The sequence below is a fragment of the Ursus americanus genome, chromosome 16, assembly GCF_024610735.1.
Source record: "Ursus americanus isolate L20-20 chromosome 16, mUrsAme1.1.p, whole genome shotgun sequence".
Classification (NCBI taxonomy): Eukaryota; Metazoa; Chordata; class Mammalia; order Carnivora; family Ursidae; genus Ursus; species Ursus americanus.
The window spans coordinates 20,445,266-20,472,809 of NC_142142.1; the positions used below are offsets into that span (position 1 = coordinate 20,445,266).

At 42.0% G+C, this 27,544-nt stretch overlaps 1 long non-coding RNA gene across 2 annotated transcripts in view; it reads left to right on the top strand.

Moving 5' to 3' along the window:
- Nucleotides 1-26,830, top strand: part of LOC123803821 (uncharacterized) — a 35,162-nt gene extending 8,332 nt beyond the window's left edge. For both annotated transcript variants that reach the window (XR_015726954.1, XR_006782981.2), the window contains 2 exons: nt 1,280-1,436; nt 8,915-26,830. This is a non-coding gene — a long non-coding RNA (uncharacterized LOC123803821). The remainder of the gene's footprint in view (nt 1-1,279; nt 1,437-8,914) is intronic.
- The last annotated feature ends 714 nt before the right edge of the window (nt 26,831-27,544 follow it).

Below are 27,544 nucleotides of genomic sequence, written 5' to 3' on the forward strand. Positions count from 1 at the left end.
ATATCAGTGAGATCATATGATAGTTGTCTTTCTCTGACTGACTTATTTCGCTTAGCATAATACACTCTAGTTCCATCCACATCGTTGCAAATGGCAAGATTGATTTTTTGATGGCTGAGTAGTATTCCATTGTGTGGTGTGTGTGCGTGTGTGTGTGTGTGTGTGCCACATCTTCTTCATCCATTTGTCTGTTGATGAATACCTGAGTAGCCTTCAATTTTTCAATTTCAAGAATTTGACTGCATTTTAGGCCTTCCTACCTTTTTTTTTTCATTATCTCTTTTGCTTTCAAGAATCTATACCTGGGGTTTCATTTCTGTTCTAAAACAAGAACATGGGACACATTTTAAGAAAGCAATTTTGAGACACATGCAAAGAAACAGTAGCATCTGATAGCATCTGTTAGACTACCATAGACCTGGAAGGAATCTTCCAGGTCATCTTCTGCAGAACCCCACTGAACAGATAAAGAAGCTGAGACTTCTCCAAGACAGAGTTAGCACTAGATATCCTATACCCTGCCTTCAGGACTCTTCCCACCACATCACACTGTCTTCCTTCCACCTCCTTAGCAAACCAGGATTATTTAGGTAAATAGCAACAGACCTATTAACCAGACCTGAGGGTTCAGCCTGCATATATAGAGAGCTGGGTGATAGATTGCTCAGTATAACTGGGCCCCTAGAAACCACTCTTAGGGGGGTGCCTGCGTGGCTCAGTCAGTTAAGCGTCTGATTCTTGATTTTGGCTCAGATCATGATCTCAGGGTTGTGAGATGGAGCCCTGCAATGTGCTCTATGCTGGGCATGGAGCCTGCTTAAGGTTCTCTCTCTCCCTTTCCCTCTGCCCCTCCCCAACTTCTCAACTCTCGTATGCGAGATCATACGTGCACTCTCTCTTTCTTAAAAAAAAGAAAGAAAAAAGAAACCATTCGTACAAACCAAGGAATCTACCTCATCACCAGATTTGCAGATAATTGTGGATACAGAGGGGAAAGGAAATGTTAATTGACTGTCCACTTTGATACTGTTAGCTAGACACAGAGTAAGGCTAGAACCCAGGCTTCTGACTTCACAGATCAGTATTTACTGCATCATGCTGAAGCCTTGGCAGGTGGAACACAGAAACACAGTGAGCCCCCGGAAAAAGTGTCAAATGACTGACGGTATCTTCCAGCAAGGAAATCAAGAAATTCTGTTTCCTTCTTGGAATTAAAACCTACCATGGTAACTCTCTACATGAAAAACAAAAGCATAACAAAATTTCTTTATCATCCTAGGGCTTTTGTGAGAATTAATGAGATACATATATGAAGGTCCTTACCGTTGGGCTTGGAAAATTCTGTTAGCTTTCCTTCACCTGTTTGTTGTGGCATTGAGTTAAAACTTGCCAGTGCTGCACTACTTCCCAAGAATCCTCTACTTCTCATTCTGGAGGTAAGTTTTCTGTACCCTTAGTAAGCTATGGTGAAACTCCAGGGGGGTAATTCATTGTATATTTTAGGTGAATAGTGCCCCCTACAGTTGTACAATAGGTGGCTCTTTATACTGTGGTGGGGCAGCAAATACAGACAGTCTGTAACTTAACAATGGTTCAACTTACAATTTTATGACTTTATATTGTGCAAAAGCAATACACACTCAGGAAAAACCTTACTTTGAACTTTGAGTTTTGATCTTTCTTCAGGCTAGCAGTATGGGGGGGTGATCATCTCCCATGATGCTGGGCAGTGGCAGCAAGCCACAGCTTACGAGGGTGAACGGCTCATATACTTACAACCCTTCTGTACCCATATAAGCATTCTATTCTATTTTTCGCTTTCAGTATGGTATAAAATCAATTACGTGAGATAATTCAGCATTTATTACAAAATAGGAATAGGCTTTGTGTTAGATGATTTTCCCCAACTGTAGGCTAATATACGTATTCTGAGCACCTTGAAAATAGGCAAGGCTAAGCCATGATGTTTAGTAGGTTAAATGCATTTTTGACTTAATGATATTTTCAACTTATGATGGGTTTATCAGCATGTAACCCCATCATAAGTCAAGGAAGATCTGTAATAGTGAAAGTTTACATTCACTAAGTTAAGTGATACTCTGAAAGTTAAGGACTGTTGTTATGTCTCTTTATCAGTGATAGAAAAGAAGATTTGGAGGGAATAAGGCAATTGCCCAAGGTTACAGTACAGGTGGAGTTAGGCATATTTACAAATAAACCTGCAAATGAGCGAGCAAATTAGAGCTGGAAAGATCTGATTGAACTTCGTGCTTGACAATTAACTAGGTGTGTGATGCTGACCAACTCAAGCTTTCTGAGCCTCAGTATTCATATCTTTAAAATGGGATAATAGAAATTATGGAAGACAGTGTTGGTTGTTGAGCCAATAGCCTCCCCCAGCTCCTACATGCCCAATCCAAACCTTTCTTCCTTCCTAACAACAATGTATCAGGATATCAAGTGCGTCTTAAGAAGAGGAGCTCTTTCCTAGTCTTTGGGCTTGGGGTAAATTTTCCCCTTGCAAGTGATTTGTTTAGGAATAGGTATACAATATAATTGTAGCCAAGGAGATGGATGTAGAAGTGTGGAGGATAGGTAGGGAGGGTTCATCCTTGGGACATTTTCCCTAACTTTCAGATAGGGTATGGCAGAAAAATCTGCCTTTTCTTACTCCAACTTTTGAATGTTGCATGAACTGTTGCTGCCATCCCTCATACCGACAAAGGTATGGGTCAAATGCTGAAGATGAATGTATGATTAAATTTCATGTGTCAACTTGTTTGGGCCACAGGATGTTTTGGTATTTGATTAAACATTATTCTGAGTGTTTCTGTGAGGATTTTTTGATGTGTTTAACATTTAAATCAGTAGATAGCATAAAGTAGATTGCTCTCCCTAATGTGGGTGGGCCTCATCCAATCAGTTGAAGGCCTAAGTAGAATAAAAAGGCCAAGTCTCCCTGGAAATGGGGAAATTCCTCCTGCTTTCCTGCCTTCAAGCTGGGGCATTGTTTTTTTCTGCCTTTGGACTCTAGCTGAACTATTGGTTCTTTCCTGGGTCTTGAGCCTGCCAGCCTTCAGACTGAAACTACACCATCAGCTCTTTTGGGTCTCCAGCTTGCCAACTTACCCTGCAGATCTTGGGACTAGTCAGCCTCCATACCCAATTTCTTATAATAAATCTCTTTAAATATATGTGTGTACATAGGTATGTGTGTATATATATGTATATATGTATGTGTGTGTGTATATATGTATATATATCCTATTAGTTCTGTTATTCTGAAGAACCCTGACTAACCGAGTGAGAGAGCAGAGGGACAGAAAGAATTTGAGTTCTTGCAGGTATGACTGAGCTACTGAGTTAATCAACTCCAGTAATCTTTACGTCTTGGCTTGTGGTTAAGTGAGATAATACATTTTTCTTCTTGCTTAAGTCACTTTTAGTTGGGTTTCCTATTTCTTGCACCTGAAGGCATCATAACTGACCTAGCAATCAAGCTAGTAGGATCTTTGTGAAAATTCAGTGGTGGTCAGTAAATATTTTTCTTCTCAGCATCTAAGTTATAGTGTAAGACTCTTCTGTTAATAATGATAATCCCTTAAGTGGTATAGTCTTCTGTTGGCCACAGACTGCTTCCATAGGCATTCTTCTGCTAGGCTGAATTTCATGAAGATTGAGACACATTTGATTTATCTCTAGCTCTAGCTCCTAGCATAGGTGTTGAATGTTTCTTACCATATCTTTTAATGAATTGGTTCTTCCTTAATGTTCACTTGGAAGTAATTATGTAGGAACTGGGCAAAGTAAACATGACACAATTCTAGATGTGTACCTCATAGTATAGTTGTTGGTTACAGAACAGCTCAGTTTGGTTCTCTGATGGACAGACCTTATGTTGACAGTGATGTGCTCATATGTTAACTGCTATTATGTGAAGCCTATGCTGTATTGAAGGTATCATTAACTTAACAACCCATCATGTGGACATTCCCTGACTGTTAGGATTGCCACCAAGGACACAGGTTGCTTGGAAGGTCTTGGGTAACCCAGGACTCTAGGAAGACCAGTAGAAAATGCTAGATGTGATTCTAAAAAGTAAACAAGAATTTTAAGGACAGCTGTCACCAAGTTGCCTCTGCTTGCTGGGGGATATGTTCTATACACCACCAACCAGAAACAAGAAAGGGAGAGAGAAGGAAGAGCCCTGTGAGAGATGATATTATGTATGTGTTGGGAGAAGGGGATGTGGAATGGAAGGATGTTATCAAGGGAAAGGAAGCCTATGGCTTTTTTATCTTCAGGCTTCTTCTAAGAGGAAGAATCTTTCTAAGGAACATTCAAGTCTTTACCATGACTCTTCTGTAGACTTTGAGAATGAAGGGAATCCTTGACCAAGGAAGCCTATGGTCAGCAAGCCTGTGAGGAAGAGATTAATAATATCTCAACAGCTGTTCCCTAATTTAATCTCTAGAGATTATAGAATCTAAAAGGTCAGGTGTATGGCTCAGGATATTGCATTTTCCATCAAGTGCCCCAGGTGATGGTGCTGGTAATTTTTCAGACCCTACCTTGAATATTATGATATGGGGACATCTGGGCTAGGCACCATATTTTGAGGAGACCCCTAGCAGGTAATTACTGTGGCCTTAAATATTTTTGTCAGGCTTTATTTGTGAGGGTCAGGAGAAAGTGGGCCTAGAGAGCATAATGCTCAGGTCTTCTCTTCGGAGGGGTCCTCGTGGTCCCCTCTGCCCACAAGACAGATCCTAACCTTGAACAAAGGGCTTCCACAATGTCAGGGCTGCTTCTAGCCCCTTTTCTATGAGAACTAATAAGGTATTACCTCTAGGTGGACACTAGCTGCGGGGTTCATGGCTTGGTGAGAGGAGGAAGGCTAGATTTAGCCCCTCTTAACCACAGCGGGGCACGTCTGAACACTGTACGGTCTGCTCAGACATACAGGATCCCTTAAATTAGTGAGACCCTTCCATGGGCTTTTGCCAAGTGAGGATCATAATCATCTGAGGATTAATAACAAAATTAAAGTCGTTCTTTGGGGGGTCCCCAGTAGAGCCCTAAGTAAACAGCATCCTTTGCCCCACTGGGTTTGAAACAAGTTGAATAAATAAGGCCAAAATATTGCCCTTATTAGTGAGAGAAACTAGGCTGATTGGTAGATGCTACCACCCAAGTGCAGAGAAGTAGCTGCCGTTTTATTCACTGGCTAATGGGTACCAGGTGCTAAACCAACACTATTCCTAACTCACCCACCGCCCAAAACTTGAGGGAGGGAAATTATGATCCCCATTCTGTAGATGAGGAGACTGAGTTAGTGAGTTGGAGCAGAATTCAAAGCCAGGCCTGACTAGACCCCACACTTCCAGCTTCTCACTGGGCACTGCGACTTCTGGAGAAGTAGCTGGAACTTCTGCAGCCAGAACCCGATTTAATCGACCACCCATTCTTAGGAGATTTCCAAAACTGTCCTCTGCAGAGCTTTTTCCTTTCCCCAGCATTCTCCTTTGGCACAAGCAAAGAAGTCCTGGCTCTTCCAGAAGAGGCAGAAATGTGTGAGGCCTCAAGTGCCCCGGCTCCAGGTCATTCTTCATTGCCCCCGGGAGCACTAGGTCTAATGCCAGCACGGATGTACTATTTTGAAACTAAATGCATTTCTCAGAAAACGCAGGCATAGTGCCATTTCAAGGATATATTTTATATCATCACGCAGGTCCTTGGTCCCACAGTGCTGTATCACTGCTGCTGTTGAATCCGGGCCCTGCCGCCTACGGAGAAGAGTGGCTTTGTTTAGCCACTCGAGCATGTTGGGAAAACCACATTCAGAGACCCAAAGGGCTATTTTGCTCTCATGACTTCCATCATTACAGATACATCTTTCCATGGGATAGTTCTTGTCTTAGGTCAACTTCCTTGGAAGCAGAGCCTGAGATGCGTTGTGTTCAAGTGATTTATAGAGTGTTTTCAAGGAGAAACCACACAGGACAGAGAAGGGGGGCTAAGCAAGAATTTGGCTTCATCCTGATCCAACAGGGAGCTCTGGAGCAACAAATTGCACCAGTGGATTAGTGTCGCCTCAAGGTTAGGAGAGCTGGCCTTTTGTGCCATCGCAACAGTCAGCTATCGGCCCCTGGCTATGGAGGCCGCATGAATGTGTACGTGTGCACGTAGCCTCCTGGTCAAGGTGGCTCCCTCCTGGCCAAGGGCAGTTCTCCAGAGAGGGGGTAGCTGTGCGTCGGCTTAGCCAACGTCCCAGCAGCTTGGGGCAACTGTGTGGTGCACTGGCTGGCAAAGGGATTGGGCGGGGCACCAATACCAGTTCTGAATCACAAGACACAAAAATCGTTTGAATCTGAGTATTGGTTCATTAACCTCAGAGTTCCCAGAGATTATGCCTCATTATGTATTTCTTTCTACGCATGTAATCGGTGAGTAAACCAGGGCAAAAACCACATAGTAAAATAGTCTTACACTTCCAAGTAACTGTGACTGAAGATGATGTTCAAGCAACGGTCACCCTCTTGTGACATTCAGCCGGCCTGCTGGAATATGTAACCGGGACTGCCACAGCATAAATTCCATTCGGTCTTCATTCCCAGGACCAGCCATACTGCGTACAGTCAGTCTTAACGGTATGACCAGTAGGTGGCACCGGAAACAGCCACACTTGTTCCGACTGATTGACGCGTTATGTATGTACGCGATTGGACTTCAAGTCCTCTCTACTTAGGTTTTTCATGTTGAAAAGGCACTCATAGCATTAAGTCCAAACCAAAACTTTGTAACTTACGGTTTCCCATTTGGTAGTTGACTTCTTGCTTGGATGGTTATTTAAGTGTTAAAAAAAAAAATAGGGTGATAGGGCCAGTGAATTCAGAAAGAAAACATCTATTCATTAGCAAAAGGAAGGAAAAAAGACTGGAGCCCTGCATCCTTTTCCTTCAAGGTCTCTTGAGTGTATAAATGCCGAAGATTATTAGGAAATATTTGAATAACAGGATAAAAAAGTCAAGGATACTGCCTCCAAAACATGAACTTTGTTCCCCACTGAAAACAGGCTTGGATTGTAACCAAGTCGTTCAAGGATTGCCCTGGCCAGTATCTGACCACATGGTTCCACTCTGGGAAAGGCCTCTGAGACTGGCCACCATTTGCGAGTGTGTTTCTTTTGAAGTTTGGACTTTATTGTTGGTGGGGGGAAGTAAAGAGGGGGAGGGGGTGCCGCATCATCCATGTTTTTCAGCGATCTGGCATTGCACTCTTTTCCTTCGCAAGACAATTCCGAGGAGCAGAACGGACAGAGGGGAAGTGCTGAACTGAGCAGTAAGCCACAGTATACTGAACTGAGCATTACGCTACTTTCATGATTTGATCCTCCACCCACGTTAGCAATGAGGATACTGATTCTCAGTCTCAGGAAGGTCATCTAGATCTAGCCAGGACTTCAGTCCAGTTCCTCTGATCGGTCGCAAGGCCCAGCTAAATCTAGACGTGCCATGAGCTTACCCTGCAGATTTGGACCAAGCATTTCACTTTACTGGGCTTGCACTTCCTGTATCACACGGGAGGCTGGTCTACCTGGCCCCAACACACCTTCCAGCTAGAAACCTCGATTCTGAATAGTACGTGTAGAGTGCAGTGTCTTGTGTACTGATTGGGGCTGGGGGTGTGGCTTGGCACCACAGTCAGTAGGAAGGGAGGGTAGAGCTCACTTTGATAGTGTTCCAGAGTGGAAGGTGACACGGCTATTATACAATGCGTTAAACAGTCTGCTTCTTGTGTTTTGGGGGAAAAGTAAATACCAGGTCCTGATTAGCGTTTCCTATACCTGTCGTCAGCTTGTGATACTGTAAACACTGTGCCTCTGGGAGCTTGCCTCTCCAAATGAAATGATCCCCGGGTTTGGAATGCCTCTTTTCATGGCATGCTCTTCTGCCATGCATGCCACACATTATTTTCACTGCCCTTCTCTGAACCTTTACTATTTTTGCTCTGCCTTTTCGACAGCAAGACTGATTAAAGCTCCCCCCCTTTAATTTAAATTTTTCTTAGAATGTTCTTCCAAAGATACATATGGATTCCTTGCTCATATATACATCTCCGTAATGTGACTAGGAAAAGTCAAGAAAGAGGAAGAGAAGAAACTAACCTGAATGCAGTGCCTACAATGTGTCAGGCTCTCTACTATGTCCACTCGAGAGCTGATCTCTCTTCATCCTCTCGGATGGGAGGAAGTGTGGTGTACTGGCTATGTGCCCAGGCCCTTGAGTGAGACAGACCTGGCTTCTCATCAGGACACCGTGCCCCCCTGGGCAACCTGTGTAAACGGTCAAAGCTTTGTCTTCCTCAATGAGACAGCATCCACAGAGTACTTAGAATTAGCCTGAAGTAAGTACTCCATGAATGTTAGCAAACACCCCCTCTACAACCCCAAAAGGCAGATCTCAGAACACTTCACACTAGATCAAAACAAAAAAAAAGCAAAACAACAATGAGGTTCTAAGAAGTTAAGTTTTTCGAACCCATAGTGATCTGACATTGTTATGGTTATCTGCTGTTTCTTTTCCCCTACACCCCTCTTTTACCCTCAAAATCATCCTACTCCCCATCCCACATTGTTTGGCTAGAGCAGACTTACCCAGTGGCCAGTGAGTGACCTCTGGAGCCGAATGGCTTGGTTCAAATCTCACCTCTACCATTTATTTGCTGTGTCACTTTGGACAGATTCCTTAACCTTTCTGTGCCTTAGTATTTTTGTCTATCACATGGGGATAGTAAAAGTTATTATAAAGACTAAGTAAGCTAATACAAATGAAGTGCAAATAGCATTGATTCACACTGTAAGTGCTCATCAAGTATAAAGTATTACTACTATTTTACCTTGTCTGTCTCCTAGGTGTGGACACATGACTCAGATCCGACCAATCAGAGTGTCCTGTCTTCTTATATACCATGACTGGTCTAGGGCAAGGTCAGTACAATTTTTCTGTAAAGAGCAGATAGCAATATTTTACGTTTTGTGGGCCAATCTGATCTCCATTACCACTACTCCATTTCTGTTGTAGAGAAAAATAGACATAAACAATACATAAATGAACGGCTATTGTGTGTCCAATAAAAATGGAAGCTTATGGACACTAAACTTTGAATTTTGTATGATTTACAGGTATTAGAAAATATTGTCTTTTGTGCTCCCCCCCCAACCATTTAAAAATGACAATACCATTTTGGACACAATGTCCAAAAGCAGGAGGTAGGCTGGATTTGGCCCTTGGGTCATATTTTGTTGACTCCTGGTCTAAGGAAGGGGCCGTGACCCACAAAAGGCCAAAGTCGTGCCATGAGATTTAAAACACGGACACTGGGAGAGAGCATGTGTCTCTTCCTTTTGGATCATGATTTCCATGGCTGTCTTCCTTCCCACATGGAGAGAGGCTGTTTGTGGCAGGAGAGAATGAGGCCAAAGGCAAAAGGAATTAGAGCCAAGCAGAGCTAGCTAAGACATAGAGAAAAAGAGCCCTGAAAACCTCCTTGGAGCGTCTAGGGCTAGCCACACCTACAAATTCCATGAGCCAGTGAAGTCCTTTTATTTTCCTTCTAAACAACTTTGAGTCAGGTTTTGGTCACCTCTACAACGAGAGATCTCTGAGGGAGACGTGGGGGCTTGTTTTCCTCACCCTGCGCAATACTGCCTTACACAGTTATGCAGAAAAAGACTATCCTAGCATGCGTTCCATACTCAACGCGGACCAGACAGTTGGGTAAGTGCTTCCACGTGTGATCTCTCATTTACTTCTTACTGCAGCCCTCTACAGTTGGCGTTATTATCCTCACTTCTCTGGGAACACAGACCCAGCTGACGGTGTTAGATCAGTAGATGGCTTGTTCAGATGCAAAGTGGGAAGGAAGCATGGAGCAGTTTGAAGGGATTTTTAAGGGGGAAGGAATGAGTGGTTCAAGTCTCTTTTCTCACCCACTTCACTGCCCAAGAAAGAATGATGGAAGAGTGAACTTTGTCAGGGCACGCTTAATCCCTTTTCTGGGAAAGAGAGCTTGTCCGGATCAGGAATACCCACTGTTCCCTCTGACCGTTCTGGGCATTGGGGAGTGGCGGTCATGGAGTTCTTGCCCAGCTGCCCGGCCGGCCGAAAGGATGAGCAGCTGAGACACACTGATGAACAGCCTGGGTTAATCCCAGCTGCAGTTTACAACTCGCTTGCAGGACCGATCCAGGATTTCCTTCAGAGGTATCACTTCACAGCAGCTGGCTGGCTTGACTTTGCCAACTGCTTGACCCCTGGCTACACAGGAAGCTGCTGCAGGTAGGTCTTGGCCTGCCTGAGGAGCCGATACCCCCTGAGCTCCTGAGGACAGAGCAGAAAGGTTTGCACAAACAGGGTTTGCGTGATGCAGGCTGAGAAAGGAGCCAGGGAAAGCTAATCCTCCACCTCCATCCGTCAAGCCTCACCTTGATGGATCAGCCCTTGGAGTTTCGGATTGAGGACAAAGAACTACCATATTAATAGCTACGACTTATGGGACAACTACTGTACCTCTTTCCATTTCCTGTTAAAATGGCTGCCATTGTTTTTCGAGCAATCACTCTGTGCCAGGCACTTCGCTTATGTTGTTCTTAGTCATCTTAACACCCCTACAAAGTAGATGTGGAATAGTACCCTCTATTTTATGGACAAGGTAACTGAGATGACTAGAGGTTAAGAAATGATGAACATGAGGAGGGAAGGGGAACTTGTACCTGATCAGTCTCTGCTCCCCTCTCTCCCCACCAAAGGGGATGAGGGATTAAATGAGAAGAGAGGGGCAATTCTTTCACAGCCCTCAGTAGTTGTTCAGGAGGTCAGAAGGGGTCAAGCCACCCAAAATAAAAATGGGGCTTGAGGCATGAGTCCCTCCTCAGGCTCTGGGCCTCTTTGAAGGCAGGGATTATTGTTATTTTGTGTTTCCCTGGTGTACCCTCAGCATAACTCATACTTGGCCCTGAGCTAGGGCACAAAGAATGTTTGTTGAATGAGTAAATGAGTCCAAGTGTCTGCTTTCCATAAAACAGGAAATGGCTGAGGGGACCCTTGACTCGGTGAGGTCTTCTCTTTGTTGAAGTTGCTTTTGAGAACTCTAAGAAGTCGTGGGAGCTCTTAGGGGCGACCACGCTACCGTTCAGTGCAGTGGAGTAGAAATTTACCCAATTTCACAGGTCATTTCATAGGCAGTGATTTACCTAAGGACACCGATGTAGCCTGCAAGAGTCAATGCATCTTTCAAGAACACTTCCTACTGCACTGCTGAGGAATAGCTCAGGTCTGATTCCACAAACTTTCTGTAGGCCTTTTTTTTTTTCCTTCTGAACCTTAACCAGACAGTGTTCAAGTCAAGTGTTGGATGCTGAAAAAGTTAAGCAGAGACCTCTAGAAGGCAAGTCTTTCAAACGGGGAAAGAGGGCAAAGGAGGGAAAATTGGGGCAAAAAGGTCAAAAATTGGAACTTCGACTATTTTCTGCCTAGCAAGTGGGCCCTGAACCAAATTCCCCTTTGCTTGCTCTTTGGGGCAAGGCTGAGTTAGCAAGCTATAAATTCCACTAGTGTAAGTGTGAGGAATGTGGAGATGAATGTGGGGAAGTCTTCGTTCCAGAGGAAAGGGCATGACAGTGGGCCAGCTGGAGGTGGAAGACAGAACATATCCCAAGTGTGAGCCAAATGGAGATTTGAAATCAGAATCTGGGCTCAACCTGCATCTAGGTTTTCAGAACTCTGTAAATGGATAGGGCTGTCAAGTATTTGGAGGGAATTTTCTAGAGACCTGAAATGACACAGCATTGATTGGCCGAGAAAAATGATCAGCATAGTTATCTGATCATTTGAGTCCATGTGTCTTCTTGGCAAAGAGAAGCAATTGTGCAGGGCGCTATGAGCTGAAGGGGAAGGGTGACAGAAGAGGAGAGCCCAGTGAAGGTAAGCAGGAGGAGGTCAGCTGGTGCCCAGAGAAGCCCATCTGGCTTTGCCATCAAAGGCAGCTTGATGGAGACGGGTTGTCTAAGCAATGTGCCAAATTTCCGGTGGGTTGTGGATGACGCCCTCCCATAGAACTCATGGCCGGGGATCCGGGCCTGGAGCTTACTTTGGAACTCGCTCTGGAGGATCATTTTTATTGGGAAGTGTGGTTTGGAATGTAAAACTGTTGAGGACTCTATCTTTGAAGATCAATATTTGCTGGCACAAACTAAGGCACTTTGGGTTCTTGGATATTTAAACAACTGCCTATTTCCTTACCACGATTAGACTAGGTATTAACAATGCCTATGTGGGAACTAGGAATTCAAGGATGATGACCCTCTTAAGGTTTGCTTTGAGTGCAGGGATTTAAAACTGTGCTCTCTTACCATGAACTCACCCGGTCATCGGGTGGGTGAACAACAGAAAAGGTATCACATTAATGGCCAGAAATGGGTACTGTGGACCATCTGTGCTGTTAATGTGTGAAGTTAGGTAAGCCATTTACCCTCTTGTGTCTCATTTTCCTTACTTTAATGTGGAGATAGTCCTATCTTCTTTTTTTTCCCATGGGAAGGTCTTGTCAAAGTGAAATAAAGTAATAAGTGAGCAAGTGCTTTTTTAAGTATAAAAATCGATTCAACTGCATTATATGAAAAAGGCCCGAGAGTTTGTGCTTAAATCCTAGGTCTGTGGTTTGCCACCTGCATAATCTTGGACATACTTCTTAATTGTCAGTGCCTTGATTCCCTGTTCTCTAAGCACCTCTCTCAGAAAATTGTCGTGGAGATAGAATAAGGTAGGTGAAGCACCTGGCTTATAGATGGGACTTAATAAATGATACTGGTTGTGATTATGACTGTTATCAGCCAAGATACACATGCTAAGTTTTTACACTAGTACTTAGTCTGGTATATGGTAAATTCTGATTATTATTATTATTATCCTTAATGTTTCTGCCAGATATGAAAATCACATAGACCATTTAGAGACAGAATCTCTCTTGCCTCTCTAGAGAATGGCTGAGTAAAACAGAAGTAAATCCAGTCTACACAGAGCAACCTGGCCTTTATTGGACTTAAAGCTTTTCACACCACCTCAGAAATCCTGTTGCACAAGAGTTTTTGTTTTATTCAAATGGGAACAATGAATGGACTAAAACCACTAACAGTATTTAATGCACAGGAAAAACTCAAGCTGGGGATAGGCCTTGAACATGATTTCTCAGCAATAACCTAGTGGTAACCACAGCCACACAAGACTAATGTTCTGCCAGAAGCCTCAAAGCCAGGGTGGTGTCCTTCCTCCAACTCACCACAAGAGATTGTACCAAAGCAGTGGGGTAGAAGGAGGCCATGTTTTAAAAATTACAGGACAAAGAAACTCAAGTCCAAAATATTCATAGGCAGGATGTATAATAATCTCATAATATCCATAACTGCTAAGGGAGAACTAACAACACCAGCACGCTTCATCTGGTAAAACAAAAGGAAAATGGTAGGGAAACAAAATTGGTTAAGCTTGCTAGAAAGTTCATAAAACACCTAGATATTTCTTTTTCTAGCCCAAGGGTCTAATTGGTTACATCTAAGTTTTTTTTCTGCCCATTACATTTTTTTGGAGACAGGTCTATTTTTGTGTTTAATGAGTTTCTGAAAATGTACATGAAAAGTTAATATATCTAAATCAAGCAGTAGCCTTATGTGTTATGTGGGGAATTCTATCCTCAAGAGCTAAAAAAAAAAAAAAAAAAGATAAAGTCCCGAGTAGATGTTATAAATGTTTTAATCTTGGATTGAAAATAAAAACCTGAATATTAATACAATTATGTGATTATTAAAAATTTTCAAAACACAAATTTAACATTAAATACAGTCAATAGAATTTCTTATCTAATGTAATTTCTTACCTCAAATTCTGCTCCTAGCCTACTTGAAATGACATTTGGCAGACATAAGATATTGATTTCATGTTAGGAAGGAGGACTTTCTGATGGTAAGTTTTCACTGATTTGGGCAGCATATTTTGCACTGGAATGAACAGACTAGTAAATGGATTATGAGGCTATCAGTTTTCTGCCAAGTTTCTATCTTAGATTAAGATGGTGGAATGATCATACAAGTAAATCTTGCTTCTTCTACCTTCCAAAGCTCTTAAAATAACATATATGATAATAAAAATCCTTTTTATTAGGGTGGGCATAGTTAGCAAAGAAAACAAAAAAACATTGAAAAATACAGGACACCCACTTAAATATGAATTTCAGGTAAACAAAGAATAATTTTTTAGTAAAAGTATGCCCTAAATGAAATATGTTGGACTTACTGCATTTTATCGGCAACCATAAAAGGAATAAATCCATAACACTGTACCATTAGTGGATCACAGCTATGAAGAATTTTTGGATTGTGTCAGATTGGATTTGGCCTACAATTCTACTTCTAGGTATTTCCCAATAAAAATGAAAAAATATGTCCACAGAAACATCTGTACGACAATATTCACAGCAGCTTTATTTGTAATAGTCAGAAATCTAGAAACAACCAAATTTTTACCCATCTTATGGGTAAACAATATGCATTTCTAACAAGTTCCCAGGTTTTGCTGATCCTGCCGGCTCAGGCACTGTAACTGGAGAACTACAATTCTAGAGAAATCTATAAAAAATAGATCGAATCAGAAAGAAATATAAAAGATTAAAAGAAACTTCCATCTCAGAGTCAGGGTGACTACAAGTCAAGAGCAGTAGGGGGCCCTAAGATACTTAATTATTGAGATCATTAATGACAATATAACTAATTACAGACCAGCATTCAGAGTAGCAAAGCCAGTCATGTCTCTGACCTCACCATCAGCACTACCACTGCCAGTAGCAGCAGCAGCCTTAGACCCTGTGATAAAACCCCTAAGAGAATACCCCTCCAAAGAGTGTGAACTTCCTATCTGGAGAGGGACAGTGATGTGGGGGGGGAGAGGGGATAGAGGTCTAAGAGAGATAAATCAAAAATTCCAAAGTGGACTCAGAAGGGAAAAAAATATCTGAGTCATTTTTGCTGAGGTGAAATATTCATTGAAGTCCAATAGTGCCTGGCAACGAGAGCAGGAGGTGAGAGCCTCAGAGAGGGTAAGATGTCTTCAGCCTGCCTGTCTTCACCATGTCCAAGTCCCTGGAGTGCAGTCTCTCGGTCATGGCCCGACCTACTCAAACGAAGATCACAGCCACCCTGCCTTTTAGGGGAGAGCCTATGGGGGGACAAGCCCCGGCAGCTTCAGAGGGAGCCCATGCCAGTACCCCAAATCATAAAAAATATGATCAGACAACTAGGGATTCCCAGGCATCTGGGGATCACTGGACATTAAGACTAAGAAGGAGCAAGAAGAACAAACGACCAGAGGAAGCAGAAGTAACTCTGGGAGCAGAGGAGAACTTGAAAGGAATACAAATTTGTGTAAGTAGGAGATATTTGAGAGGTTATCCCATGCATCAAGCAAAAAACCCCAACAATCATAGCCTAAGACTTCCAGAGAAAGGTAAGAGAAACTAAACATGGCCGAGTACTGTGTCGTTTTCCTCCTGTTTTCTTTGTAAATCATAATGGCTGAATGCAATAAAATATGCCCCCAAACTGTGAAATAGGAAAAGATGTAACCCTGCCAAAGCAGAGCTGTGGGTTGGCAGGTGGTGCAGCCATGGGATACCTCAAGTTGCTCATTAAATTGCGAGTGTAGGAAATTCCCGATTCGGTGTGGGAAAGGCATTTTAGGGGTGGCATGGATAATGTGTGAAAATCGAGTTGTAGAAAACTTGAATATGTGAAAGTTAAGAACCATCTGTGTCCACATGCCATTTGGCTTTCCCCAGAGCTTAGTAACATAAATCCCTCAGCTGAAATTTAAGGTCACCATAACGATAACTAATATCTATATATCACTTTACCACCTAGTTTACGAAACACTTTTACTAATTATCCTGCTCAGTCCTTATCCTGGGAGTCAGCGAATATCCCTATTCTACCCTTGAAGGAACAGAGGCAGCCAGCAATTTGTATCTTCCTTCCAGGAAATATAGAGACTGGTCAGAAATGCAATTTTGCAAGTTGTTTCCCAGAGGGTGTTCTGCATGCAGATTATTGATCCCATAGGACGATGGTTCTCAGACTCTAGTGAGCATCAGAATTGCCTGGATAGCTTGTAAAAAAAACACAGATTGTCCCCTTCCCTTCCCTCCTCCCTCCCCCCACTCCCACCTCCCAGTTTCTGATTCAGTAGGTCTGGGGTGGAACCTGAGGATTTGCATTTCCAACAGCATTCCCAAATGATACTGCTGTTGGTCCAGGGCGCACACTTTGAGAACCATTATCATAAAATAGTCTCCGAAGAAGAGGTTCCATGGTCAAGTTCAGAGATATTTACTATGTAATAGAATACAAAACAGCTTCAGCTCTGAAGAGAAAATGTAGGAAAAAAGAGTAGTTGTACTAGAATAATAGGATTGTGAATAATTTTTATCTAAAAGTTCTTTTTAAATGTCATGAATATCTTATCTTCTAAATTAAAATGGAGGAAGAGGATATAATGTACTGAAAAATAAGATGAAAGATCATCTACAAATCTTACTGAAAAATTCTTAATGGTTTGGGGAAAAGTTTATGATGAACGATGTGATCTTAACCATAGACCTTAAAATAGATCTGTTTCTCTCTTTCTCTCTCTGTGTGTGTGTGTGTGTGTGTGTGTGAGTGTGAGTGAGAGAGAGGAAGACAGTGGTTATCTTTGGATTTTGAGCATATGCATAATTTTTAGTTTCTTCTTTGGATTTCCTATAGTATGTACATAATATTTGCACAGTTGGGAAAATAAATATGTAATTTTTTAAAAAGGTGCTTACAGTCTATAGGAATCTTAATTTTAAAAAGATCCCCATGGTTGTTTTTATAAGACCACCTTTAAGCAATCTCTCTGATAAAATTACACATTTCTTATAACATAATTCATACAAAAGGCAATTTGGGGCTATTTACTAGTGCAAAAAATCAACTGGGATCGAATTACCACATTTCATTGCATAGAGGCTGTACGGAAGGCAAGGCTAAACTAGGCTGTTCTTTTCTTTTTTCTTGTTTCCCATGATAATCTAATTTCTCCTTACCTACTATTCTGTATTTTACTCAGCTGTGTTTGAAAACTGCCCCAAAGTTACCCACCAATCTTGGATATTCATGCATAACAATAAATGTCTTGTTAATTTCAGAAAAAGAGGGGTAAACCCATGCCTATTGTGATATACTGATTGGAACAACCATATGCTAGAACACGGCATTCCTGTGGGACCAGTTCCTACTGTACAAGTTCCACTGCAGGGAAAATATTCCCCCGAGAGAAAGAATGAACCAAGAGTTCAAAATTAGCTGCATTTAAAAACATTTCCCAGATAGACTCAATATAATTTTTTTTTTGCAATAGCTAACTTTTATTCAGATTGGGGTGGCTTAAAATGCCTACCAATGGTTCTTACTTCTGTAATATGTTCATGAAAATACCCCTTCAAAAATTCAGTTAATGTATATGTTACATACTGTTAAGTCCCCAATTTTGTTGGAGCTACAAAAAGTTCCCTACCACGAAAGAGCATCTCTCTAAATTGGTGGAGGTAAAATCCACACATAAGAAACAAAGAGACAGATGAAGGACACTATAATGAGCAGCTCAGTGGAGTTAGCCCACAAAACAAGGGCAGGAGCCATATCCCAATCATCTCCAAACCTCTCTGAACTCTACTGTAACAGAGAGGTGATAGTTCAGGCTCTTTGGCAGTGTAGCAATTCCTAAAGGATTTAAAAATCTCCTAAATTAAGGTGAATTTTTGTTTAGGTCAGTCTTCAGTAAGGAGACATTTCTTTTTTCCTTCTTTCTCCTGCTGCTTTGAGCCCTCAGTACATTTCCTATTCCACCACGAGCTAGTGAGGGAAACAGGCATGAGGGAGCGTTTCTCTAGGGAAATCTGGTAGCTAGGATGCTCTTGGCCACCAGAGAAAACCCACTCAAGTGGACATAAAAAAAAGGAAATCACCTATCTCACAAGATAGGAAGCACAGGGTGAGGATGGGTTCCAGGTGTATCGGGGTTAGAGGTTTCTGCCAAAGGGCCAGGTGCCTTTATCTGGCACCCACCGTCTCCAACCTCAGGTGGGTAGCAATATGGCCGCCGCAGTCCCAGGAGGTGCTGTCCTACATACGAACAAAGTAGAGAGCAGGGGCAGGCAAACTGTGATGGTAGGCCAAATGCAGACATCACCTGATTCTGTGAGTAAGGTTTTATGGAGACACATCTATAGGAGTTCCTTTACCTATTCTCTGTGGCTGCTTCCACTCTATAACAGAATTGAGTAGTTGTGACCGAGAATTTGAAAAGTTCTCAGAAAGCCAGGCCAGGCCAGGCGACAGCCAGATCACGACTGTGCATCACTCACATGGCCAGTCCTGCCTCTAAGGAGCCATCCATCCATCCACCCGCCCATTGACCCGTACTTTTGCAAACATTTCTGGGATACTGCATCTCTGCAGGGGTACTTTCAGCTGAGGTACACACATGCGCTCTCTCTCTCTCTCTCTCTCTCTCACACACACACACACACACACACACACACACAAACAGCACTATTTTAAGAGAAAGAGATCCCAGACATTTGATTCTCAGAAACTTGTTTCGAAACTGCTTGACCCTTAACATTTCTAAACCCCTGTTTCTTCTTGCTCCCAGTCCTTTGACTAATCATTCTCTGACCTGTCATCCTTTGGGCTTCAAGTGTCTTCTTCATGGGGCTCCCTTGCATACTGAGCTGATTCTTTAATAAACGAAGACTGTGAGGGTGCCAGGCCTGGCAAAGAGAGGAAGGGAATGTCGAATAGCATCATGGAGGGTCTCCTGTGACCACACAGGACTCCAGGCACCCTACAGACTTCCTAGCTTCACATCTGAAGTCAGGGGCAGGCAGGTAGGCAGGCATGCAGCTGGGGATGGGGATGCGGAAGGACCCTTTCATTAATAGTTACTAGGGAAAGATTGTTTCTCCAATTTGTTTAACTATTATCTGGGATCTTCTCATGCTCAGGCTCCTGCTAAACTACATATTCTTTCTAGTCCTTCCCTTGCCTAGTCTCTCTCAGGCCATGGAAAATTAAAATTAGAGTGAAACCAGAGATGGCTCTGAAAAATTATTCCACCCCAGGTGAGTTATTCTTAAAAGGACCTTGTGCAAAATGTTAAGAGTACCAAATCCAGAAGGAATGATATCAATTCTCTGGAAAATGAACTGTGAAGAGAATCATCATTTTTTTTTTGAGCATCTACCATGTGATTTGTATATTAATCCCATCTCATATTCACAGTAAGCCTGTGATATAATGAAATTACTTAAAAATAGATTTTACTGCAAAATGCAAAAAATCTAACCACAGTAACTTAAAAAATGATGGTTTTTAGTAGTGCAGTAGGTGATGCTGGCATTGATTCAGTTTCTCAGTGACGACATCTAGTGATGACAACTAGTTCCTTTTTCTGCATCATTAACCTTGGCAAGTTAACATTCAGTCTTATGCTTGTCATCTCTTAATTGCAAGATGGCTGCATCAGCTCCAGATATCACATCCACATTCAAGGTAGGATTAAGAGGGGAAGTACAGGGTCGGCCACATTAGTCTCCATTTTACAGGAAAGCAGAAACTTTCCTAGAAGCCTGATCATGAGACTTCTACTTAGGTATCATTGGCCATAACTGATCGCATGGATACCTTTAGTCTCAGAGGAGCTGGAGAAAAGCAGGAATGGAATTGTCAGGGTGTCCTTAGACTAGGAATGGGCAAACAACAACCAAATCTGGACCATGGCCTGTTTTTATAAATAAAGTTTAGTCTCAACACAGCCACGCACATTCACTACATATTGTTTCTGGCTGTTTTCATTCAACAGTGGCAGAGTTGTGGCAAAGAGTCAGTGGTCTGCAAAGTTTAATTATTTACTATCTGCCCTTTTGCAGAAACGTTTACCAATTTCTGCTGTAAGCCATTCATGAGCCATCACCTAGGTTAGGCACTTTTCTTCTGAAAACAAAACTGGGAGAGCCTCAAGAGCAACAAGAAGAGGACACTGTCATTGGATAGGCCACTAACGTTATCTGCCATACACAGCCACTGTTATCTGTTTTAGATGAGGAGATTGAACATCAGAAAGGGTAGGTAAACTGCTCAAGGACCCAAGATGACTGAGTACAGTCCTAAGTTCAAACTCAGGGCTCTCTGACTTCATGGTTTTCTGATCATATCCTATTTTTGTGAGTTTTCTCATCTGTGAAGGAGCTGTGAGATATCCACCTGTTATTCAATGCAGCTCTTAAATGAGTTGTACAAAAGGGTGGAGGGCCAATGGATCTATCTTAATAGGTTCAGAAGATAATTAAGCATTTACTTTTAAATTGCATTTTTTCCCAAAGATTTTATTTTTTTGACAGAGAGAGAGAGCGAGAGAGAGCGAGCAACACAAGCAGGGGGAGTGGCAGGCAGAGGTTGAGGGAGAAGCAGCCACCGCAGCCACCCCCCCCCCTGGCCGAGCCAGGACCCAGATGTGGGACTCGATCCCAGGACCCGGGATCATGACCTGAGCCGAACGCAGATGCTTAACCAACCAAGCCCCCAGGCATCCCTTAAATTGTATTTTAATACTCATTTCCCATCTTGTTCTCTTTCCACTATGTGTATACACAGGCTGGTTGACCCTGATCTACTTTAGGTAGGTTTTTCTCATCTTTTCTCCCCAGCACTTGATGTAGTGCCTAACATGTAATGAGGACTTCAGACATTCGTTTGTTGTACCCCCCACTCCATAATGTCTCACACCAAGTAAATATATGCCATTCACGGTTGCATATATTATGTCCCTGGTTAGGCTGTTAATTACCTTAGCGGATACCCACTGTGCAGTAAATGTATACAGAATGACAGAATGACATCCCTGCCCCCACCCTCGGCCCCTTGGAACTGACAGTGATTGCGGTTGTGGTATTTAAGGACAGTGGTAATCACCTTTGGCCTGGCCGGTCAATGTCATCTGTTTGTGATGGCCACAGCATCTATGTCAAGCTCAGGCTGCAAACTTGGGCTGCCTCTGTCCCTTCATTTCCTCTGCCTGGGAACAACAGCAGGAGGAGTAGGAGAGCCAAGATCAGCATACTCTGGGACAAAGGAAAAGAGCAAAGCTCCAAGACGAAGAAAAGGAAGGCTTTCACAAATCCATGTTTCTTCTTTTTCCTCTCACCTTCCTCCACAATGCAACCTAAGGAGAACGAGGAGAAACCGTGTCCCTTCTTCCCATCTTCCATTCCAGAAATCTTAGTCTTCCTCAAATGCTTTCTTGCTTGGAGTCACCTTTCTCCAGAAAGCCTTCCTCATTAGTTGAAGATGCCCCTGATATCACAGCCATAGCCTTCTGTCTGCCTCTTTTTCTCTTGTATGAGTCTAGAAGCAAAACCTATGAGGGGCCACATCCAGTTTATCCTACGCACTCAGTTAATAACTGGCAAAGCAAAGAATGAAGAACAGGAGGAAGAATTCATGGGGCTCCTCAACCTTCCGCTGGGCAAGCCTGGGAACTCCTACCCACATGTGATTCCCTCTTCCCTGGAGGTTTCTATTTGCTCCTCAGACTGTGGAAACTGTTAAGCAGAACAAGTATCTTTGTTTGGAGATTTTATCTGCTTCCTTCACCACGGGGTGTCATTTGCCTCCCTCTCTCCAGCCAGGCATTCCTCTGCTGCCAGAGCCCCGCACCTCAGCTCTTTGAGTGGTGGAGCCTGGCGTCCTGGACAGAGGGCAGAAGCTACAGTGTAATCTCGCCTTCTTTCAGGGCCACTGACCAGAGGGAACAACAACAACAAAAAAGCACTGATTGGGCTCTCCTGATGCAGACCAGCCAGTGGCTCTGTAGTTTCCTTCTGTGTTTAAAATTCCTTATCTGGCCTTGCTAGCAAATCAGCAGGCTCGCAGGTCAATGCAAGATTATCTCCAGAGCTGGCACTTCAAAGACATCTGTGCACACCATTCCCCTGGGTCAGATAGCTGTGTTGGGGAGAGGCCCGCGTCATTGGGAGCACTCAGCTCAACACACAACACAACCCATTAACTGTTTTTTAAAAGAAAGGTTTATTTTTATTTCTTCCCATTATAAAGTGAATCAGTGCTCATTACAGAAAATTTGGCAAAAAAAAAGTGGAAAGAAAAAAATTCCTTAACCACTTAGTGTATTTGATAGGTCTTGCTTTAAGTCTTTCTCTAGGTTATTTCTTCAATAGTTGTGATTATATACATTTTGTAATAAATATAAATTTGTATCCTGGCTTTTTTAAGAATTTAAAAATAGAACAGGAATATTGCCCCAATTTTTTATATTCTTGGATAAAGTTTCCATAGCAGCAAAATATGTATAATTGATTAATTTGTTTTACTGTTTCCTCATTGTTAGGTATTTACAGGGTTTCCAGTACTTTTCATCTGAATTGTCGTGAATGCCATTGAGCATAAAGTCTTTCTATATGTTTAATGCTTTCCTTAGGCTGGATTCCCAGGAGAGATCAAATGATAGGAATATTTAAGTTCTTGGCTTATATCACAAGATGATTCGATAGAAAGGCTCTACCTATGCTTGTGTCAGCATGTTAGAGAATGCCAGTATATTTCACCCTAGCCAAAACTAGATAGTCTCCTTCAATATTGTGTAGTTTTCTTTCTTGATAGGGAAAAAAATCATCAGAGATATAACTTGCATTTCTTCCATTATTAATGAGGTTAAATATTTTTTCTCAAGTAAGTATTTCTTCTTGGACGTCATCATCTATTTATATCCTTTTTCCTCTCTCCATTTGATCCTTTTTTTCTTGTTAGTTTTCATGTGCATTAATTCTTATCATCCATATAAATACCATCTTTTCACTTGTTGTTTTCCATTTCATTTTGGTTTGTTTAGGATGCAGAAAACATTTTTTGTACTTCAATGTATTGCTTTTTAACTTTGTGTTATCTTTTATGACATTGACACTTAAATAGCCTTCCTCCCAGATATTTGATAACCATTCTTTCCTTTGTTTGCTTTGATTATGTTTGTTTGTTTGACTCAGGAGGGTAGTGATTAAGACCCCAAAATCCAGAGTGAGAGTTCCTGAAGTCAAATACCAGTTCTACCACCCACCAGCTCTACAATGTGGGACAAGTTACTAAACTCACAGCACTTCAATTCTCTCAGGTACAAAATGGAGACACTAATGTATGTGCAACTCAAACAGTTGTTATGATGATTAAATTAGGTAATATACTGGGGCGCCTGGGTGGCTCAGTCAGTTAAACATCTGACTCTTGATTTCAGCTCAGGTCTTGATCTCAGGGTCGTGAGTTCAAGCTCCATGTTGGGCTCCACGCTGGGCATGGTGCCTGCTTAGCAAAAATGAAATAAAATTAAAAAGTAGGTAATATATGTAAAGTATTTAGGACTGTTCCTAGAAGCTTATAGTAAGTGCTGTGTAAGTGCTGTCTATTAATATTTAATTATTGTAGATTTATATTGTTTTAGAATCTGTTAGAGCTATTCCTATTTTTAAAAAATTGCTTATTTTTCAAAAATTTCTTGGATAGTTGTACCTACTTGCTTTTCAGGATGAAATTTCAATCGTGCTCCTAAAAAGATTTCCAATGAGAATTGTATTGGCCTTGCCCCACCTATTTTTGTGTGGCCTCTACAAATCTGTATAGCATCGTAAGAGGCAGTGGTGTCATGGTTAAGAGTAGGAATTAAAGCATCAGGTACACCTGGGTTTGTGTGCATCTCGATTCTGTCCCTTTCTAGCAGACAGGTTACTTCCCTGAGATTCAGTTCCCTTATCTCTAAAACAAAACAGGAGTAGTAATAATAGAAATTGCCATAATCCAGGGGCACCTGGGTGGCTCAGTCGTTAAGTGTCTGCCTTCAGCTCAGGGAGTGATCCCAGAGTCCTGGGATCTTCCTCTCCCACTTCCCCTGCTTGTGTTGCCTCTCTTGCTGGCTGTCTCTCTGTCAAATAAATAAATAAAATATTTAAAAAAAAAAAGGAATTGCCATAACCCAAATGTCCACCAACTGATAGATATGTGGATAAACAAAATATGATGTATCTATACAGTGGAATATCCTTTGGTTATAAAAAGGAATCAAGTATAATATATGCTACAACACAGATGAACCTTGAAAACATGCTCACTGAAATAAATTCACATATTTTGTGATTCCATTTATATGAAACATACAAAATAGGCACATCTATAGCGATAGAATGTAGATTCATAGTTGCTTGGAGCTTGAGTAGATGGGGAAACCGGAGAGTGATAATTAAGGATACCAGGTTTCTTGTGAAGTCTCATATGGTTTGAACTGATTGACATATGAAGATTGTGTGTCTGCAGCCTTATTGCAAAGGAGATGGACTACTATTTTGGAAAATTTGCAACTAAAATATGGGAATTTCCCCTAACATAGAAAGACTATTCAGAAGACACTGGTCAGTCATGATTGTAATCTCTATCTACTACAAGAACAAAGAAACCCCCAGAAAACCCAAAATCTAAGGTGTGGGCAGACAAAGAGGATCCAGAGGAGAATACAGAGGAGGAAGGATGATAAAGATAGAAAAAAAACATAAAAAGAAAAATAATGGGGGCCTAGGTGGCTCAGTCGGTTAAGCATCTGCCTTCCTCTCAGGTCATGATCCCGGGGTCCTGGGATGGAGCCCTGCATTGGGCTCCCTGATCAACGCGAGTCTGCTTCTCCTTCTCCCTCTCCCCCCCCACTGGTGCATGCGTTCTCTCTCTCTCTCTCTCTCTCTCAAATAAATAAATAAAATATTTTTTTAAAAAAGAAAAATAATGGAAGAACATTGATTAAAGACCTTCCAGAAGGAGGGAGTAGTGATCAGGAGAATTAGTATTATACAGAAGGCAAATCAAATAAATGCTGAGAATTATCTACTGGCTTTAGTTGTTAAGAGGTCATTCATAGCCTTAGTAAGAGAAGTTTAATTGGTATGGTGAGGAAGAACCCTAACTTTAGTGGGCTGAAAAGGAAGTGGAAGACGATGTAAAGATATACACTCTCTTAAGATTTGGGGATCTAGTCTCAACATGTGTGTGTTGTAATAAACATCGCATTTAATCCTTGTAAAGCCTTATGAAGTAGGGACTATTATTACCCTATATTACAGATGTAAACAGGTTTTAAGACCCAACGTCATGTGAGCGGCAGATCTGGGTCTCCCACCCCAACCTGTCTGACATCAGAGTCAGAAAGAACTCAGGCACTGGATCACACTGCCAACATTTATAATAGCTGTGTGTTTTAGGGCAATCCCCTTAATCACAGATTTTCAGGAGAGGAAGGGATTTGAACTCTGTTTCACTTCTTGGTCCTACTTCATAGACCCTTAAAGTCAGAATAAATCTGTACCCCATCCTCCCATCATGCTATGTTTATTCCTCTCTTGGAATTTTTTAAAAAATAATTTCTCCTTTTTCTGGTAATAGAACTCTGATCTTTTTTCCTTTGAGGATTTGTCCATTCTCTCAACCGTGGTCCACTTGCTTTGGGAGGTGCTGACTCCATCCTTGTCCCCAGGGCTGGGCAAGTCACACAGTCTTCATCAATTAGAAGATGGCATCCCTGTAGCCACTGTGAAAAGTTTAGGGAGAAGCTTGCAAACAATTCCAAGCCACTGCAACTCACATCTGAGACTTAAATCACCCTGTTTTGGAAGAGAAGCCCTATGTTCTATTAAACTTCAATCTGGGTGAAGATAGACCTGGAACTGTGGGAAGCCATTTTTCCTTCACATAAACTCTGCAAGTGAAGCCTACACTAGGGAGAACAGATCCAGGAGGTGGAGATAGTTGGGGTCCCAATGAGTACTTGGATGAAGACTCATTTAAGCCCAACACCTCTTGCCTTTTCATTACATGAACTAATAATTTTTGTTTGTTTAAGTCCATTTGAATGAGATTTTTCTCTCACTTGATGCCAAGAAAGAGCTAATGAGTAGCTTATCACTGCCTGCCTTGTAGTTTTTCTTCCGATAGAATGTTAGCCATAGCCTTAATTCTGCCCATATTTCTCTTTGCACTCTACCCCACCAATGTCTAGGATGACACCTGTAAGCAGCAGGTGTTCAGTAAATGCCTGAGGGGTTTACTAGAATTGAGTGTGGACTGATTCTGCAACATTACCTAAAGTTGCTTCAGAAAGACTTCTTTTCTATAAGCTTGCAGATGGTCACATTTGTCTACTAACCACAAAACTAATCTGCAGAAGACATTCCAAATATTTGATCTTTCCTTTTGTTTGAATCATGTTGAACTGGAATTTAGTGTAAACATATACCTGGAATGCTCACTACCCGGTCCAGCAAAATAGCCTGGAAGATGCAGAGTGCATTGCTCTATCAGTGGCTAAATAAAATGAATTGTTTACTTTCTGTCTTCTGTAAAAAAAAAATAGTAATAACTGGTTTTTCTTTGGGGCTTGGTTCCTTTCACAGAAAGGGACTGACATCCTCTTAAATAAAAAAGGGATAGAGAAGTAGGACACTTTTTGTTTATTATTGTGGAAGTTTGGCAGCAAGTCTGTACCAAATGGCCATGACCTTTGCAGTCATACACAGTTTCAGATTTGTAATATAGATTTTTGTGATAAAGGACCATTCATGGCCAAGGGAGAAAGGATAGAAGCCTTTTTTTTTTTTTTTTTTTAGGAAAGGAGCAAGTCTGGAAATCAGAGGTCAAAGTGAAATGAAATTAGGTAGTATGATCAATTCATTGCAATTTGAATGTGGGTTCTCTGAGGTATGGTGTGGGGGGGTGTTGTGTGGCATTGCTGCACAGCAAGGGCTAGGAGCCCAAGAGGAAAGAGTCAAGGCAGCACTGAGGTAATAAGGGACAGGATGCTGCTGCTGCCACCTCCATCCCCATTCCCGATTGTGACTTGTTTGGCCTCAAATAACAGTTGCCTTTGACATATATATTTATTAAAATACCCACTAGCAACTCTACCAATTTGGAAACTACTTATCTGTACTACAAGGCATTTGTCATCTCTCCACCCATTCATTCATCCATCCATCCATCCATTCATCCAAAGGTTCATTCAACTAGCATTTGTTGAGTGCCTCCTATGTCCAGGCCAATGCCCAGAGCTCGTTCTATGGTAAGCTTGCTTCTACCATAGAAGATCAAACAAACTCTCTCCTTCCTCCCAAAAACCTTATCTAAGCACAAACATGCTCACTTACCCTGCTCACTATGTAAAAGAGAATAGAAAGGAATGCTTTTTCTTATATTGGGGCTGGGGTGGGCACTAGACTTTTCATTGGAATCCATAATGGCCATGTTGAATACCCATGACCTATCATGGTACACAAGGCTCTCCAATCTGACCCTGACCTGTGTGACCTGTTTCCTCTC